Source organism: Rutilus rutilus, assembly GCF_951802725.1.
Source record: "Rutilus rutilus genome assembly, chromosome: 1".
NCBI classification, from domain to species: Eukaryota; Metazoa; Chordata; class Actinopteri; order Cypriniformes; family Leuciscidae; genus Rutilus; species Rutilus rutilus.
The window spans coordinates 638924-656511 of NC_140209.1; the positions used below are offsets into that span (position 1 = coordinate 638924).

Here is a 17588-nt window from a genome sequence, read left to right on the forward strand (position 1 = left end):
GCTCTCCATGATGACAAGGAAGTATCAGCAAAAGATTAATTGATTTCTAGCCCTTGCATTAGCTTTCCTACTAGATATATTTATGGAGATGAAAAATAATAAGGCGCCCTGTACAGCTATGATCAGCTGTTCGGCCGAACATTCAATGTTGTTACGCTGCAAGCTGATCAGTTGGTTCATTGCTGCCGCGCTCTATCACTCGCACACCATAAAGAGCAAATTGTTTTTTAATGTTTCAATTTCGTGATTAAAATGACATAATTTGGAAGCGGATAATTTCTTCACAAACAGCTCATTATGACTCAATGTTAGAATGCTGCACCTACACTCAATGTGTGAATAAGATCAGCAACGCAGACCACTGCATTGACAGCGTGAAACATATGATCTGTCTACAGCCAGGACTCAGCGGAAGACAGAAAATGCCGCTCCAGCGCTGATTGAGGAATTAAATTAGAAAATAAAAGACAGTTTGACATCTTTTTTCGCGCATCTGTGAATTTTATTTTTTAATCATTTGCTCTCACTGCAAAAAATGCTTTTCTTACTTAGTATTTTTGTCTTGTTTTCAGTCCAAATATCTAAAAATTCTTAAATCAAGATGCATTTACTAGATAAGTAAAATTAGATAAGATATTATGTCTTGTTTTCCGGGGGAATTAATCAAAATTAAGTGTGTTTTTGCTTAAAACAAGCAAAATTATCTGTCCATGGGCTGTTTTTGCTTAAAACAAGCAAAATTATCTGTCCGCCCATGGACAGATAATTTTGCTTGTTTTAAGCAAAAACACACTTAATTTTGATTAATTCCCCCGGAAAACAAGACATAATATCTTATCTAATTTTACTTATCTAGTAAATGCATCTTGATTTAAGAATTTTTAGATATTTGGACTGAAAACAAGACAAAAATACTAAGTAAGAAAAGCATTTTTTGCAGTGCTGAGATGAAGTGAATATATTTGTACGGGAATTTATCGCACTATAAAAGCTAACCTTGCGGGAATGGTTTAAATTATGTGCAATCCCCACATTCCCGCACCGAAATTAGGCAAGGCCAAACAGCGTTATCCATGTTGTTGCGATTGCATCGCTAGAGTAAGCTAATAGTGAAACTGATAGCGTTTTTCATTTAATTACAATATGAGGACTGACGGTAGGCTATAAAAATCAGCATTTCTGTGTAGGTGATGACAACCATCTTGACAGCAGCAATCAAAGCATCGCGCTAATTACGGTAGACCTTAATTTGAGATAGTAAATTTGTTCCTAATCAAAGGGAACACTCAACCCCAGAACAGCTGGGCGAGTTTTGTATTGGCTTATTGGATACAGTAAATGAAGACTGTCAACTTCTCTTCAATACTATTTCATCACCCAAAACACTCCCACTCTCTGCTGCATATTCATAACCAAATATTTCAAAACCAACAACCAAGCCACATAAACAATGCCATTGGCACTAGTCTACATTGCAGACATGTCTCTTAATGCACATAACTTTTCACCTTTTTGCACAATCTTGAAAAAAAGTACTATTGTTGAAATTCTCCGATCAAGCAAACTTCAACGCACCCTTATCCACTTTCTGCTCACGTTAGTGAACCGCACCCGAGCAAGTTCCTCCGGAAATGCATTCTAGTTATTATTATTATTCCCGGGAGATCAATTTTGGCCAGCTCCTGCACCTAGGCCCTTTGAGACAGAGACACCGTTCCAACTTTAAAACGTCTGGTCAGTACCGGTGTAAGTTGCTCGCGAAGATGACATCATGAGTCCATGTCGTTCGTCCGCCATATTGGATTGAACAGAAAGCGAAACAAAATTTTCACAGGTCACAAATTTGGTCCGAACTTCACGAAACTGGACGTACATGATCCTTGGACCAAGCCTCACAAAAGTTACTAGAAGGATTTTTGATTTTCGGAAGCCCGTCACAGCCAAACGAAATCGGCGGCGTAGTCGCCAAACAGGAAGTCGTCCATATCTCAGGAACTCTGTCACGTATCGAAACCAAACTTTGTACATGAACTCGGGACTCCAATGTGAGGATGCACAAGATCTGATGTTTTTTATAATTTTTTATTATTTCAGGCTAATTGACAAACCCATTTACCTATGTCTATGCAAAAGAGTTTCACCTCACACTTTTAATGTTAATGCATTTAGACAGTAGGTGGCACTGTTGTATTACATTTCACAGAGCTGCCAAGTCAGTGTATAGACTGCATTCGTTTATACTAGGTTTGTCTTAAAAAATGCAGGGCCTGAATTTCGGTTTTTTAAACTGGGAGGGAATTCCCCGCTTACATGGGTCACATGGGGGGGATCTAAAGATTATTGGGGGGGGGGGTAACTTTTGATGCATCGGTCTAATTTAATCATCTTCATTTATTAAAATCTACAGATTTGTATGCATGAATTGTGCATTTCCAGTTAATAACAAAAAAAAAAAAAACTTTATACAAAATACATCATGCTCTTCTTCGCTAACCGAACAATTCATTGTCTGTGGCTGTGTTTGTGCGCGTGGAAAATATGCTGCGCATAACAATAAAAAAACAAGGAGAAACGCGCAGTCACATGCTCAAACAATCAACAACGTCGCTCTAGATGTGTGTAGTATCCTGAGTACTCATACAAGGAAGACGGACAGCGAGGTGGCGTTTATCAGATAGCTTTACTTCACACTGGCATGAGCAAACACAGAGCATAACAGGCTGGCAGACTCTTCTTCAGCTAGCTCTACACATTCCGTTTTAACTGCTGAACTGCTATTGCCACCTAGGGGACAATTCTAATATGACAGAGAAAACCTTCCCCATATACCACATTCTTCCCCCCTTAAGCTCTTACAACATACACTTCTTGTGAAAAACATACATCTTTTTTTTTTTTTTTTTTTTTTTTTTTTTTTTAACACTCATAGTCCTTTAAATAACGGGGCTTTGATACAGGTCTCGACGACCTTCGTACCACGGCAGTCGAAGATTGTGACTTCCAGGTTGAATATCCAGCACTGATGGTTTGGCCTGTTCTAAAACAGGCCTTGCCACACCCTCAGTGTCTGCTTCTGGAACCAAACAGCTTTCCTTACAGAATGGAACTCTCTGGCACTGCAAAAACTGCAGCTGCCGATTCAGACAACGGCTGGTTCCATGGTTCCATAGGTTCCATGATCTCTGGTTCCTCCAAGTCCTTGTCTTCCGAACTTGCCAATATCTGGCCGACGTGCCTGCGCACAATGTTACCATCTTCTAGCATGACCTTGTAGGAGACAGGACCTGTGATCTTGGCAATGAACCCAGGGATCCACTTAGGTCCATGACTAAAATTCTTTGTGATCACAGCGTCTCCCTCCTGGAAACTCCTCCCTGAACCTTGCTTGTCATGATGTTTCTTTTGAATGCACTGTTTCCGTTCCACCTGCCTTCTGCGGTCCGGATGAATTAGGTCTAAGGTCGATCTCAACTTCCTGCCTTGTAACATTTCAGCAGGCGACAGCCCAGTGGTGGACTGTGGTGCAATGCGGTAACTAAACAGCACTCTTGACACTTTAGTGATCAGGCTTCCGGCACCCGCCTTCTTCATCATTGACTTGAATGTCTGGACTGCGCGCTCAGCACAACCATTGGAGGAAGCATGATAAGAAGCAGAAGTAATGTGTTCGATTCCATTTTTCTGCATGAACTCTCTGAATTCGACACTCACAAAACATGAGCCGTTATCGGACACAATTGTTTCTGGAATTCCTTGATTGCTAAAACTCTTCCTGAAACACTCAATCGTAATGGCTAAAGTTGAGGTTGTTACAGGGTAAACATCCATCCATTTGGAATGAGCGTCCATCAGGATCAAAAACAGGTGTCCCATGAATGGTCCCGCATAGTCAATGTGTAACCTTTGCCATGGTTTGCTCGGCCACTCCCAGGGATGAAGTGGTGCTGGAGCTTGCGAATTACGGTGTTCTTGGCATACGACACATCTTTTAACTACAGCTTCGATGTCGCCATCTAACTTTGGCCACCAGAAATAGCTTCGCGCTAATGCCTTCATTCTAGTGATGCCGATGTGACCGTGATGGAGTTGCTGTATCAAGGCATCCCGCCCTGGTGGCGGCACCACTATGTGTGAGCCCCACAGTACACACCCATCTTGCACACTTAACTCTGTTTGTCTAACAGCATATGGTTGGAAAGCTGGGTTCCGGTCTTGAGGCGGCCAACCATGTTGGACGAACTGCGCCACTCTGGACAACACAGGATCTCGGCTGGTCCATCTGTTCATTGCAGCAGCCAAGACGAGGGTCACATTCTCCATCATCAGCACTCGTTCCTCCTGTCCTCCCTTGACAGCCTGTTGAGGTAGAGGGAGTCGACTCAACGCATCAGCATTGCTATGATGTTTCCCCGGCTTGTAAACCATCTCGTACTCATACGCTCTCAAGGTTACTGTCCACCTCTGTATACGAGGGGAAGCCATTTGAGGCACCGCCTTCATCTCATTGAAGAGAGACAGTAACGGTTTATGATCAGTGCAAATGACAAACCTTCTTCCATATAAATATTTATGAAAACGCTGAATGCCAAATATCACCGCCAGACCTTCTTTGTCCAGTTGGGAGTAATTCGCTTCAGCTGACGTTAGTGTCCTCGACATGAAACTGATCGGTCTCTCCTGGCCATTTGGCATGCGATGCGACAACACCACCCCCACTCCATAAGGAGAAGCATCGCAGGACAGGATCAGATCTTTTTGACTGTCATAATGCACTAACACATCCGATGACTGCATGAGTCGCTTAGACTCCTCAAAAGCTCTCTCTTGCTCTGCCTCCCATTTCCAGGTGGTTTCCTTCCTTAACAGTGCCAACAAAGTTGACAGGTGTGGCAGGAACCTGTTGTAATAGTTCAGCAGACCCAGGTACGCTCTCAGTTCTGTGACATTGGTCGGTGCTGGTGCTTCTTGTATGGCCCGGACCTTATGTGGCAAAGGATGAAGTCCAGAAGCATCCACCTTATAACCCAGGAACTTTGCTTCCTGCTCCAGGAACACACATTTGTTACGCTTTAGGCGAAGACCAGCTTCCTGCAGCCGCGTTAACACCTGGTTCAGCGTTGTAAGATGACCTTGGTCACTCTGGCCTGTCAGCAAAATGTCGTCCAAATAGACAGCCACGTTCGGAATGCCGCCCACCAGACTCTCCATCAATCGTTGGAATATGGCTGGACTGGAGGAAACCCCAAATGGCAGACGATTCACCTGGAACAGACCCTGGTGCGTATTAATAGTGACATATGGCTTGGATGTCTCATCAAGTATTACTTGCTGATACGCATGGCTCAGGTCCAGTTTACTGAACTTTTCACCGCTTGACATCTTCTCAAACAAGTCCTCCAATTTCGGTATTGGATACTGCTCGAGCTTCGACACCTGGTTGACAGTGAGTTTGTAGTCTCCACAAATGCGCACAGAATTATCAGCTTTTAACACCGGCACAATCGGTGCTGCCCACTCTGAGAATTTCACTGGCTCAATAATTCCCTGGTTCATGAGTCTCTCTAACTCCATTTCCACCTTCTTCCTCATCGCATAGGGCACTGGCCTGGGTTTATAAAACTTGGGAGCCACGTCTTCTTTAACGTAAATTTTCGCTGGTGGGCCTCTCCAGGTGCCCAGTTCCTCCTTGAAAACCTCTTCATGCTGCCATAGCACATACTGCAATGTCAATTCTGGCTGCTCCATCTTATTAATACGAACACAGTTCATTCCCAGCTCCTTTATCCATGCCCGGCCTAACAGATTTGGTCCTGGCCCCGCTACAACCACTACTGGTAGCTGTTTGGCTTGGCCTTTGTACTTTACTATAACATCTGCCGCTCCTAGTGTTGGTACTTTTTCGCCCGTGTAGGTTTTCAAAGTCATTGAGCAGTCCTGCAACTCTCGTGCACCCCCTGCGGTCCATAACTTGGCATATTCAGCCTTTGACAAAATCGTCACACTACAACCAGTATCCACTTCGAATTCCACAATGTTCTTATTTATGTTAAGCTGTGCAGTAATGGGGTCTACTTTCGTTAACTTTGGCTCTGTTAGATTGTACATCGTAAATACATCTTCATCACTAGTGACATTCTCCGGAAATTCCCTTATGTGCGCCCACTGCTTTTTATCATTTCTGAAACTTCCTACAGACTGCTTGTTTTTCCCTCCCCCCTTAAAACTCTGGTCTGCAAAAGGCGAGGACTTGCACACTCTCTTCAAATGTCCCTTTTTACCACAGCCATGGCACTTTTCATCAAAACAACAGTCTCTTGCCACATGTTCAACCCCACACCTGTAACAGGTCAACGGTGTTGCCTTCCCTGGCCCTCTCTGGTTTGACTCCACATTATGCACTAACATTTGGGATGCAGTTGTACTCACGGTGCCCTCCAATGTTTTCAGTTGCAAATCACGCACATCCCTATTTGCTGTCTCCATGGCCAGCGCAACTTTCAAGGCTTTTTCAAATGTGAGCTCCGGCTCCGCCAACAATCTCCTCTGCATGCGATCATCCGCTATGCCACACCTAGCATCTCCTTCAATTTATCGCCGTAGTTGCAATGTTGAGCGAGCTCTCGTAGCACTGCCACATACTCCGTCACAGTTTCATTCGCTGCTCTAGTCCTCGAATTGAACTTAAATCTTTGGACTATTTCACTGGGCTTCGGGTTATAATGTGACTGCAGCAGGTCAGTCAAATCCTTATATGACTTTTCACCAGGCTTGTTCGGGCTCAATCAAACTGTATGTCTGACTACCCACAGAACTTAACAATATTGCCCTCTTTTTTTCCTCATCCACGATCCCATTGGCAACGAAAAAATGTCCCAACACTTCGACATATTCCTCCCATGTTTGGGGTCTGACTGTCAAAAGCAGTAAGTGTTCCTACCATTGCCATAGCCATCTCGACGTCTTGGTTAGCGTTAGCTTCCTCGTCATCCGACATCGCCGAGTTTCAGCGTACTTGCACTCTCAAGCTTCTTATTGTTCTTTCTCTTTGTTCTCTTCCAAGGTCACCAGCATCCTCGTCGCCAAATGTAGTATCCTGAGTACTCATACAAGGAAGACGGACAGCGAGGTAACGTTTATCAGATAGCTTTACTTCACACTGGCATGAGCAAACACAGAGCATAACAGGCTGGCAGACTCTTCTTCAGCTAGCTCTACACATTCTGTTTTAATTGCTGAACTGCTATTGCCACCTAGGGGACAATTCTAATATGACAGAGAAAACCTTCCCCATATACCACAATGTGTAAAAACAAGTGGAAAGTGTGAGCGCGCCGCTGTCTCCTTTCCACAAGCGCTTGCTCTCCCGTGGCGTCTGTCGTTGCTATGCAACCATGAACTGCGCTCTCCATGATGACAAGCAAGTATCAGCAAAAGATTAATTGATTTCTAGCCCTTGCATTAGCTTTACTACTAGATATATTTATGAAGATGAAAAATAATAAGGCGCCCTGTACCGCTATGATCAGTTCGGCCGAACATTCAATGTTGTTACGCTGCAAGCTGATCAGTTGGTTCGTTGCTGCCGCGCTCTATCACTCGCACACCATAAAGAGAAAATTGTTTTTTAATATTTCAATTTCGTGATTAAAATGACATAATTTGGAAGCGGATAATTTCTTCACAAACAGCTCATTATGACTCAATGTTAGAATGCTGCACCTGCACTCGATAGTGTGAATAAGATCAGCGCAACGCAGACCACTGCATTGACAGCCTGAAACATATGATCTGTCTACGGCCAGGGCTCAGCGGAAGACAGAAAATGCCGCTCCAGCGCTGATTGAGGAATTAAATTCGAAAATAAAAAACAGTTTGACATCTTTTTTCTCGCATCTGTGAATTTATTTTTTAATAATTTGCTCTGAGATGAAGTGAATATATTTGTGCGGGAATTTATCGCACTATAAAAGCTAACCTTGCGGGAATGGTTTAAATTATGCGCAATCCCCACATTCTCGCACCGAAATTCAAGCCCTGAAATGGCAGCGGGATGTGTAACTCTAGCATATGGCTGTCAGGAAGCATACAACGGATCCAGTAGCGAGTCGAAATAAGGTTTATTGTAAACAATCAGTAGAACAAACAGGTTGGCTGGCAAACAACGAGCCCTCAGCAGGTCCTAGGAAACACGAGAACAGTAGAGTAGAATCCAAGCAGGGTAGAAGAGAAGTGACGCGTCGTGAATCTCCTCAGCACAGGCAGACCACAGTTCAGGCAGAACAACAAACAGGAGATCCGTGCAAGCCGAGAGCAGGACCAGAACTGCACAGAACAGATGTCAGCACAAGAGCCAGCAACCAAAACGATCTGACACAGAACATGAGTAAGACAGCTCTACATATAGGACTAATAAACGAGACACACCTGCGACTGATCTGATCTCTCATCAGCGCAGCTGGTGCTGATAGGCAATCAGATCAGCGCAGTACACACAGAATGAGCAAGCAAACCCATGAACCGTGACATTACCCCACCCCCTAGGAGCGTCACCTGACGCTCTCAGAGGGTCCTACCTGGCGATTGTAATCATCGATAAGGGAATGATCCAATATGTCCCGGGCAGGAACCCAACTCCTCTCCTCCAGGCCGTATGAATTTAGGAGCTAATTTTCTACAAACGGAGCGGAGAGGAATATCAGCAGATGAAAGCCACACTTTTTGACCAGCGACGTAGACGGGAGGTCTCGACCGGTGGCGATCGGCCTGGACCTTAGTGCGCAAACCCACCTGGAGAAGGATCTCCCTGGCCGTTCTCCAGATGTCTCTTCACCCCTGGACGAATTCGTGGGCAGAGGGAACCGCGACTTCGGATTCCAGACTAGGAAAAATTGGTGGCTGGTACCCTAAACTACACTCAAACGGAGATAGGCCCGTGGACGACACTGGTAATGAGTTATGCACGTACTCAACCCATGAGATATGCTGACTCCAAGAGGACGGATTCTGTGACACTAAACATCGCAAACCTCGTTCCAAATCTTGGTTGGCCCTCTCCGTCTGACCGTTGCTCTGGGGATGAAACCCAGAAGAAAGGCTGACATTCGCCCCCAGCAACCGACAAAACTCTCTCCAAAATTTGGATATAAACTGGGGACCCCTGTCAGAGACCACGTCTGTCGGGAGGCCATGGATACGAAACACGACAGCAACCGCTGTCTCTCTGGCTGATGGTAATTTGGGCAGAGGGATGAAATGCGTAGCCTTCGAGAACCTGTCCACCACGGTTAAAACCACCGTGTTACCCTGTGAGGCAGGGAGACCTGTCACGAAATCTAGCGCAATATGTGACCAGGGTCTCGAAGGAACTGACAACGGTTGAAGGAACCCAGCAGGAGGACGAGTGGAAGACTTACAACTGGTACAGACCGAGCAGGCCAATACAAAACGACGAGTGTCGCGAGCCATAGTTTGCCACCAGAACCGTTGCTTAATGAGAAAAATGGTACGATTGACTCCTGGATGACAAGCCACTTTGGAACAATGACCCCACCGGATGACGTTGGACCGCAACTTCTCTGGCACAAATAAACGACCTGGTGGACATCCGGGCGGAGGCACTACACCATCTAAGGCCATGCGGACCTTCGATTCGATCTCCCAGGTCAACATTGAAACCACACAATTACGTGGAATGATGGACTCGGGAGAAACCGGGCGTTCAGATTGGTCAAAAATGCGGGACAATGCGTCAGGTTTGATGTTCTTGGAACCTGGACGATAGGAAATGGAAAAATCTAACCGACCGAAAAAAAGTGCCTGCCTTGAGTTAAGTCGTTTGGCGGATCTGATGTATTCAAGGTTCTTGTGGTCGGTCCAAACAATGGAAGGTACCCCCGAACCCTCCAACCAATGACGCCACTCCTCCAAGGCTAACTTGACTGCCAACAATTCTCTATTACCAATGTCGTAATTACGTTCGGCGGAAGACAAACGATGAGAATAATAAGCGCACGGATGAACCTTGCCGTCCACGGAGGAGCGCTGGGAGAGAACCGCACCTACCCCCACCTCTGACGCATCGACCTTCACCACAAACTGACGAGAGGAATCAGGGGCGACAAGAATGGGGGCTGAAACAAAGCAGTCCTTGAGTTTGGAAAATGCAACTTCAGCTGCACTAGACCACCTGAAAGTCGTCATGGTGGAGGTCAAGGCTGTCAGAGGCGCGGCTAGTTGGCTATAGTTGCGAATAAAACGCCGGTAAAAATTGGCAAAGCCCAGAAACCTCTGCAGGGCCTTGCGGGAATCTGGAGTTGGCCAATTAACCACTGCCTGAATCTTGTCGGGATCCATGCGCACCCCCTCAGACGACACGATGTATCCTAAAAAAGGAACCGACTGTGCATGAAAAGCGCATTTCTCGGCCTTGACAAAAAGCCCATTCTCTAACAGCCTCTGAAGCACTCGTCTGACGTGCTGAATGTGTTCCTGGAGAGACGAAGAAAAAATCAATATGTCATCCAGGTAAACATATATGAACTGATCGACCATGTCTCTCAGCACGTCGTTGACGAGTGCCTGGAAAACCGCGAGGGAGTTGGAAAGGCCGAAAGGCATAACCAAGTATTCAAAGTGCCCCCTGGGGGTATTAAACGCGGTTTTCCACTCATCCCCCTTCCTGATGCGGACCAAATGATAGGCGTTACGTAGATCCAACTTTGTGAACAAAGAAGCGCCCTGCAACCTCTCGAAGGCTGAAGACATCAGCGGTAAAGGATAAGTATTCTTTACCGTGATGCTGTTCAGCCCTCGGTAATCAATACAAGGACGCAGGGAACCATCCTTCTTGCCCACAAAGAAGAACCCCGCCCCTGCAGGAGAAGAGGAAGGACGGATGAGTTTGGCTGCCAGAGAATCAGAAATATATTTCTCCATGGCCTCCCTCTCCGGAGTGGAAAGAGAGTATAATCTGCCCTTAGGCAGAGACGTACCTGGCAATAAGTCTATAGCACAGTCATAAGGACGGTGCGGAGGAAGATAAGCCGTCCCGGGACTTACTGAACACTTCCTTCAGGTCGTGGTACTCCCCGGGCACGTTAGACAGATCTGCCTGCTCATCCTGCAACACAGAACAAGACACAGAAGAACACGCAGACACCAAACAAGACGCATGACAGTTCTCACTCCAAGACATGACAGAGTTCTGACGCCAGTTTATGTGAGGATTGTGCAGGGTGAGCCAGGGGTGTCCCAACACCACAGGAGCAAAAGTCGAGTCAATGAGGAGAAAGTAAATCTCCTCTACGTGGTTACCCGACGTGATCAGACTCACTGGTCCGGTGGAGTGGGTGACCGATGACAGGAGTTGTCCACCCAGTGCATTAACCGAGATAGGGTGAGTAACGGGAATTATTGGAACTCCCAGACGACGTGCCAGGTCACGGTCCATAAAGCTCCCCTCCACACCAGAGCCCACCAGAGCCTCACACTGATGATAAGAGGTGGCCCACTGCAGTCTTACCGGAAGGAGCGTTGTTTCTCGAGAGGATTCATCCCAGGAAATGCCACCCGTCAGTAACCTCCGTTCTACTGACGGGTGTTGGCTTTTACCGGGCACTTGGACGCAAAGTGACCCCCGGCTCCGCAGTATAAGCACAGTCCTTGTGCTCTTCTGCGCTCCTTCTCTCTAGAGAGACGAGCTCTGCCCACCTGCATGGGTTCCGGATCGAATGAGTGACCGACCGCATCACCTGAAGGGAAGATCGGATGGACCTCCACGTCTGGAACTCGACCTCTCTGCACCAGAAGACTTCGACGTTGTAATCTCGTGTCTACTCGGATAGCTAGATCAATCAATCCATCCAATGTTGCAGGTAACTCCAGGGTGTATATCTCATTTTGTATGCGGTCGGCCAACCCATGCAAAAACATGTCCCACTGCGCCTCGCTGTTCCACTTACACTCCGCAGCCAGCGTCCGGAATTCAATAGAATAGTCCGTAACCGATCTGTGGCCCTGACGTAGATCAGCTAATACTCTTGCTGCTTCCTTGCCTGCAACTGCCCGATCAAAAACTTTCTTGAGCTCGGTGCTGAAGGTCTGGAAAGACTCCAAACAGTCATGTCCCTGCTCCCAAACAGTGGTTCCCCAGAGCGCCGCTCGTCCAGATAGTAGGGTAATGACAAAAGCCACTTTAGATTCCTCTGTGGGAAATGATGAGTGCTGCAGGGCAAAAAACAATGAGCATTTTGTCAAAAATGATCGACATAGATGTGGCTCACCAGCATAGGCAGCAGGAGGAGGCAGACGGGGCTCCGGATTGTAGGCGGGGCGATCCGTGGGTGGAACAGCTGGTGGTGGATTAGGCGCAGTGGGCGCGTGGGCAGGCTCGACTCTAAGATGTTGCTGTTGCGTGGTTAAATCAGATACTTGCGTCACTAAGGCCTGGATTGCTCGACCAGAAGCCGTGATTTGTTCGTCCTGTCGATCGAATCGAGCATTAATGTTGTGAAGGGCTTCTCTCAGTTCGTTTATACTCGCTGGATCCATAACGTGGTCAGATCGTTATGTCAGGAAGCATACAACGGATCCAGTAGCGAGTCGAAATAAGGTTTATTGTAAACAATCAGTAGAACAAACAGGTTGGCTGGCAAACAACGAGCCCTCAGCAGGTCCTAGGAAACACGAGAACAGTAGAGTAGAATCCAAGCAGGGTAGAAGAGAAGTGACGCGTCGTGAATCTCCTCAGCACAGGCAGACCACAGTTCAGGCAGAACGACAAACAGGAGATCCGTGCAAGCCGAGAGCAGGACCAGAACTGCACAGAACAGATGTCAGCACAAGAGCCAGCAACCAAAACGATCTGACACAGAACATGAGTAAGACAGCTCTACATATAGGACTAATAAACGAGACACACCTGCGACTGATCTGATTGCTCGTCAGCGCAGCTGGTGCTGATAGGCAATCAGATCAGCGCAGTACACACAGAATGAGCAAGCAAACCCAAGAACCGTGACAATGGCGTATATGTCATATAAAGTTAGGCAAAGCCAAACAGCGCTATCCATGATGATGCGATTGCATCGCTAGAGTAAGCTAATAGTGAAACTGATAGCGTTTTTCATTTAATTACAATATGAGGACTGACGGAAGGCTATAAAAATCAGCGTTTCTGTGTAGGTGATGACAACCATACTATTGTTGAAATTCTCAGATCAAGCAAACTTCAACGCACCCTTATCCACTACCAGCTCACGTTAGTGAACCGCACCCGAGCAAGCACACTTCGCAGTTCCTCCGGAAATGCATTCTAGTTCTTTTTGTTGCTCTTCTGAAGATTCTCTTTCTGCAAATGCTATAGTTGTATGGTGTATATCGATATGACCCAGCAGCCAAAACACTATAAAAACACTCCAAAGCAGCCTTTATTCTTCGCAAAAGATAGATAAAAAAGCACAGGAAACAAAAACCTTGAAAACAATAATATACGACCCCATCAAATCACAGAGATGTCGATTCGCACAGGACCTCGGTGTTCTGCGAAATATGGGCGGTAATTTGTGGGGGAATTTTTACTTTACAAATTTACAATTACAGACATGGCCGATTCGCACAGGATTAAGATCACAGACAACCTTCGCAATTATTACAAATGACTAGAAGTCACCAGGTCATACTTATCCCGAGCCAATAGGGCTTTAGAGTAACTTTTTTACAAACATAAGTTCAACATATAACAGATAATAATAATTCCAAAATTTTAAAACAATCCACTCCACTTGAATGCTAAACGCTTGTGTTATTTCTCACAGGGTAATTGACTTGAGCTTGTGTTTCTGGTGTCTCACTTCCACATGCGCATGAATGGAAGTCTATGAAGGGAAAGTCTAGTGTGAACGGCCATTAATAATTAAAACATTTTTAGTAAAATAAATATTCTCAAAGTTGGTGTCGAAATATGGCATTATTGTGTAACGTAAACGCATTAGCTCAAATGATATACAGGGAATTTGAATAATTAATCAGGAATATGATTAATATATATTGCATATTACAGTTACATTAAAATTATGAAACATAGATAAATTGAATATATCAATATACCATTCTTCAGATCAATTATCCTGATATCTTTTACTGGAAATGAATGTAATTATCGAACAGTTGTTTGTCCAGCAAAGACCGTAAGATTAACTTATCAACTTACAATAAAGTTATCACCTCTTATAATTCCAGGAAAAATAGTTTCTGGCCATGGAAACCATTCTCCTGTCCTTATAAAATTTAGGTTACTTAAACCATAATCAAATTGTAAAGCTTGTAGCTATAGGATCAAAACATTTCAGGGACCCGTAATGTGAGAAATATAGACAGAATCAATCTAGGATATAATGGATTTTAATCATTGAACTAATAATACATACTACAGTTATACACGGAATATATGTATATACAGAAACATTAAGACAAAACTAGACAAAACACATTACAAGAAGATGAAGAACGAATTACGATAGGATGAGAGAGTGAGGATGAGCGAGGGAAAATGAAAGCAAAATGAACGATCAGAGTGAGAGAAAGAGAGAGATCGGAGAGAGAGAGAGAGAATGAGAGAGTGTGAGAGAAGGGAGGAAAAAGAGATCCTCTGGAACGATCTCTTTAAGTTATGGCAAAATCACAAACAAAGTGGACCTTGAGAGCCAACAAGGAAATCAGATCACATTAAAAGTTCAGTAAACTTATCTTGCAAAATGGTTCTCTTGTGTTGGTTGAGGAAAGCAGAGTCCTGCGTGCAGGCCCGGAGTGGGTAATCGGAAGAATCGGGAGAATTCCCGGTGGGCCGTTTCACTTTTGGGCCGGTCGAGGAATTTATTTAATTTTTTTTTTTTTTTTACATTTCAATGTCACATTAGTTACATTAGGCTACACACGTTCCGCATTCTGACACCGCAGCGCGCAGCCTCTGCATGGGTTGTACCATGTGAGGGAGTTCTCCCCTCCGCTCCTATAGAGTTGGTTGGGTCCATAGCCCGTCTTTTCCAAAACGTTTTCTCAGGTAGGCTACCGCGGCACCGCCGGCGCCTACTGATTGCTGGGACGGCCGTAACGGTACGCGTCAGGGGGGATGGATGGGAGGAAGAGGCCAGGAGGTATGGAAGCTTTGTTTCCGCCACAGAATAAAACATTTTAAAAGATAATTGCGACTTTTTATCTCACAATTGCGAGTTTACATCTCGCAATTCTGACTTTATTTCTCAGAATTGCGAGATATAAAGTCAGAATTGCGTGTTATAAAGTCGCAATTGCGTGTTATAAAGTCAGAATTGCGAGATATAAAGTCAGAATTGCCTGAAATAAAGTCACAATTGCGTGTTATAAAGTCAGAATTGCGAGATATAAAGTCAGAATTGCCTGAAATAAAGTCGCAATTGTGTGTTATAAAGTCAGAATTGCGTGATATAAAGTCGCAATTGTGTGTTATAAAGTCAGAATTGCGAGATATAAAGTCAGAATTGTGTGAAATAAAGTCGCAAGACTCGCAACTGCTTCTTATAAAGTCAGAATTGCAAGATATAAAGTCGCAATTGCTTATAAAGTCAGAACTGCAAAGATATAGAGTCAGAATTGTGTGATATAAAGTCGCAAAACGTGTTATAAAGTCAGAATTGTGTGAAATAAAGTCGCAATTGCTTCTTATAAAGTCTAAGTGAATTATTATTTAACCTTTACATTATTTGTTAACCCATGGTATTAATACAAACAATAGTAGGCCTACGAGCTGAACTGTTGCTTCATTTATCCAATTTTAAAAAAGTGCTAATTTGGAATTCCACCATGGAAAAAGTGGGCTGGTTTTGGGCCTGAAACTCCCGGGCTGAAAAGTGGCCCCACTCCGGCCCTGCCTGCGTGTGTCCTTAGCAGCGTGCGTGTGTTCCCTCTCCCGGGCGAGCGAGGTCGCGGGAAATTCAAAGAGTCTCTGTCTTTGAGGTGAAGTTGCCAGGAATGATTCAGGCTAAGTTCATTCAGCTCGTGAATGAACAGAGGCGAATAGGAAAACTAAACTAGACTATAGAAAACATACAAAGAAATAAAAGAGAAGAGAAGCAGGCCGAAGCCAGTCCGGACTTGGGTTTCCAGAGTTTTCGGAGGAGTCGAAGGAGGGAGAAGAGAGAGAGCGGGGAGACTGAAGGTTTGGACTTTTATCAGTGTCCCGTGTACAGTGTCCCACGCCCCCCCTTTTTCCTGGAGGACGAATCATCTTAGAGCATTCCAAGCGGGAAGATTCTCTTTGTGTGTTAATGCAGCCCGACCCTCGTGTGGAATCACGAGGAGGCAAAATATGATATTATGCTCGGGGAATTAAAACGCATGGAACATTAACGTTTATCACAGTCTCTTATCAAAAATCTCCTTCGTCGTACAAAGGGAATTAAAACAAGACCAAGAACGAATAGTGACAAAGATAGAAACATAGAGATACATTCTTATGTTGAACAAAGGTACTTTAGGATTATACTACAGTGATTCAAAAACACAACTACTCTAATATCACACTGGGGAACATGCAAATCACCTGGAACACTCTTTGTACATTTGTAATAGTTGGTAAAATGAAATTTTACTAGTGGAAGTCCATATATGGCAATATGATCGCGCCACCAATCGCATGTCGCCGTGCAGTTTATGAATGGCTCTAACTTCAATGGCGGCAGTCGAGACAGACTCTGGGTTGGGAAAGAGTTGCACGCTCTGTGAAGACGGTGCTCTTGTTCGAGAGACCAGTCTGAGAGACTGATCATTGTTTGGGGTTCGCTGCTTTTGTGATCTTGCAGTTAGATCAGTTCTCTTTGTTGGTGCTCGAATGTGTTTTGTGTTACTCTTGGTAACTTACGCTAATGTGTTTTGTGTTACTCTTGGTAACTTATGTGCTTATGTTTTGTGTTGCCCTTGGTAAGTTACGTGCTTGCAGTGCCTGCTAAGTGTTTGTTGCTGTCATGAAATCTTCATCTCAGTTCATCGTTCAGCATTGTCTAGACTGGCGGGTGAGGTTTTGAGGTCGCGACCTACATTTGCACACGCAGTTTAACGAGATGTATTAGACACACTAGTGTTAGGAGTGGTGCTAATTATGTATGTTTTTGTTTTAGTTAGTATAGTTTAGTTATAGCGTCTTGTACGCTGAAGATGTTTATTTCTACCTCTTTTGTTGATAGTTAGTTTAATCATTTAACTTTAGTTAAAGGGGCTTTTTGTTATATTCAGTTTTTGATTTAAGCACCACTCTTTTGCTCTTTCCTCTCCCTCAGTTTGACTGTACTTTTGATTGTTCTGGTTACGTTGTACAATTTTGTAAACATCTATTACTTTATTACTTTTCATTACTTTATACTTTCATTACTACTTCACTTTATTGCAGTTGAGGAATTAAAAATCTTTCAACTCAGTTATGTACTGTTGTCTGTTCCTTTTCAATTGCAATTCCCGGTACTGTATTTGACACACACATGCAATACTTTTGTTACGTCTAATAATATTCCTAGACAAATAACATCTAATTAACGAGGGACGTAACATATTTGGGGGCT

The 17588-nt window shown here is 44.6% G+C and overlaps 1 protein-coding gene across 5 annotated transcripts in view; it reads left to right on the plus strand.

Moving 5' to 3' along the window:
- Nucleotides 1–17588, plus strand: part of LOC311301404 (uncharacterized protein) — a 222389-nt gene that overhangs the window by 17502 nt on the left and 187299 nt on the right. The gene's annotated exons all lie outside the window — the stretch shown is intronic.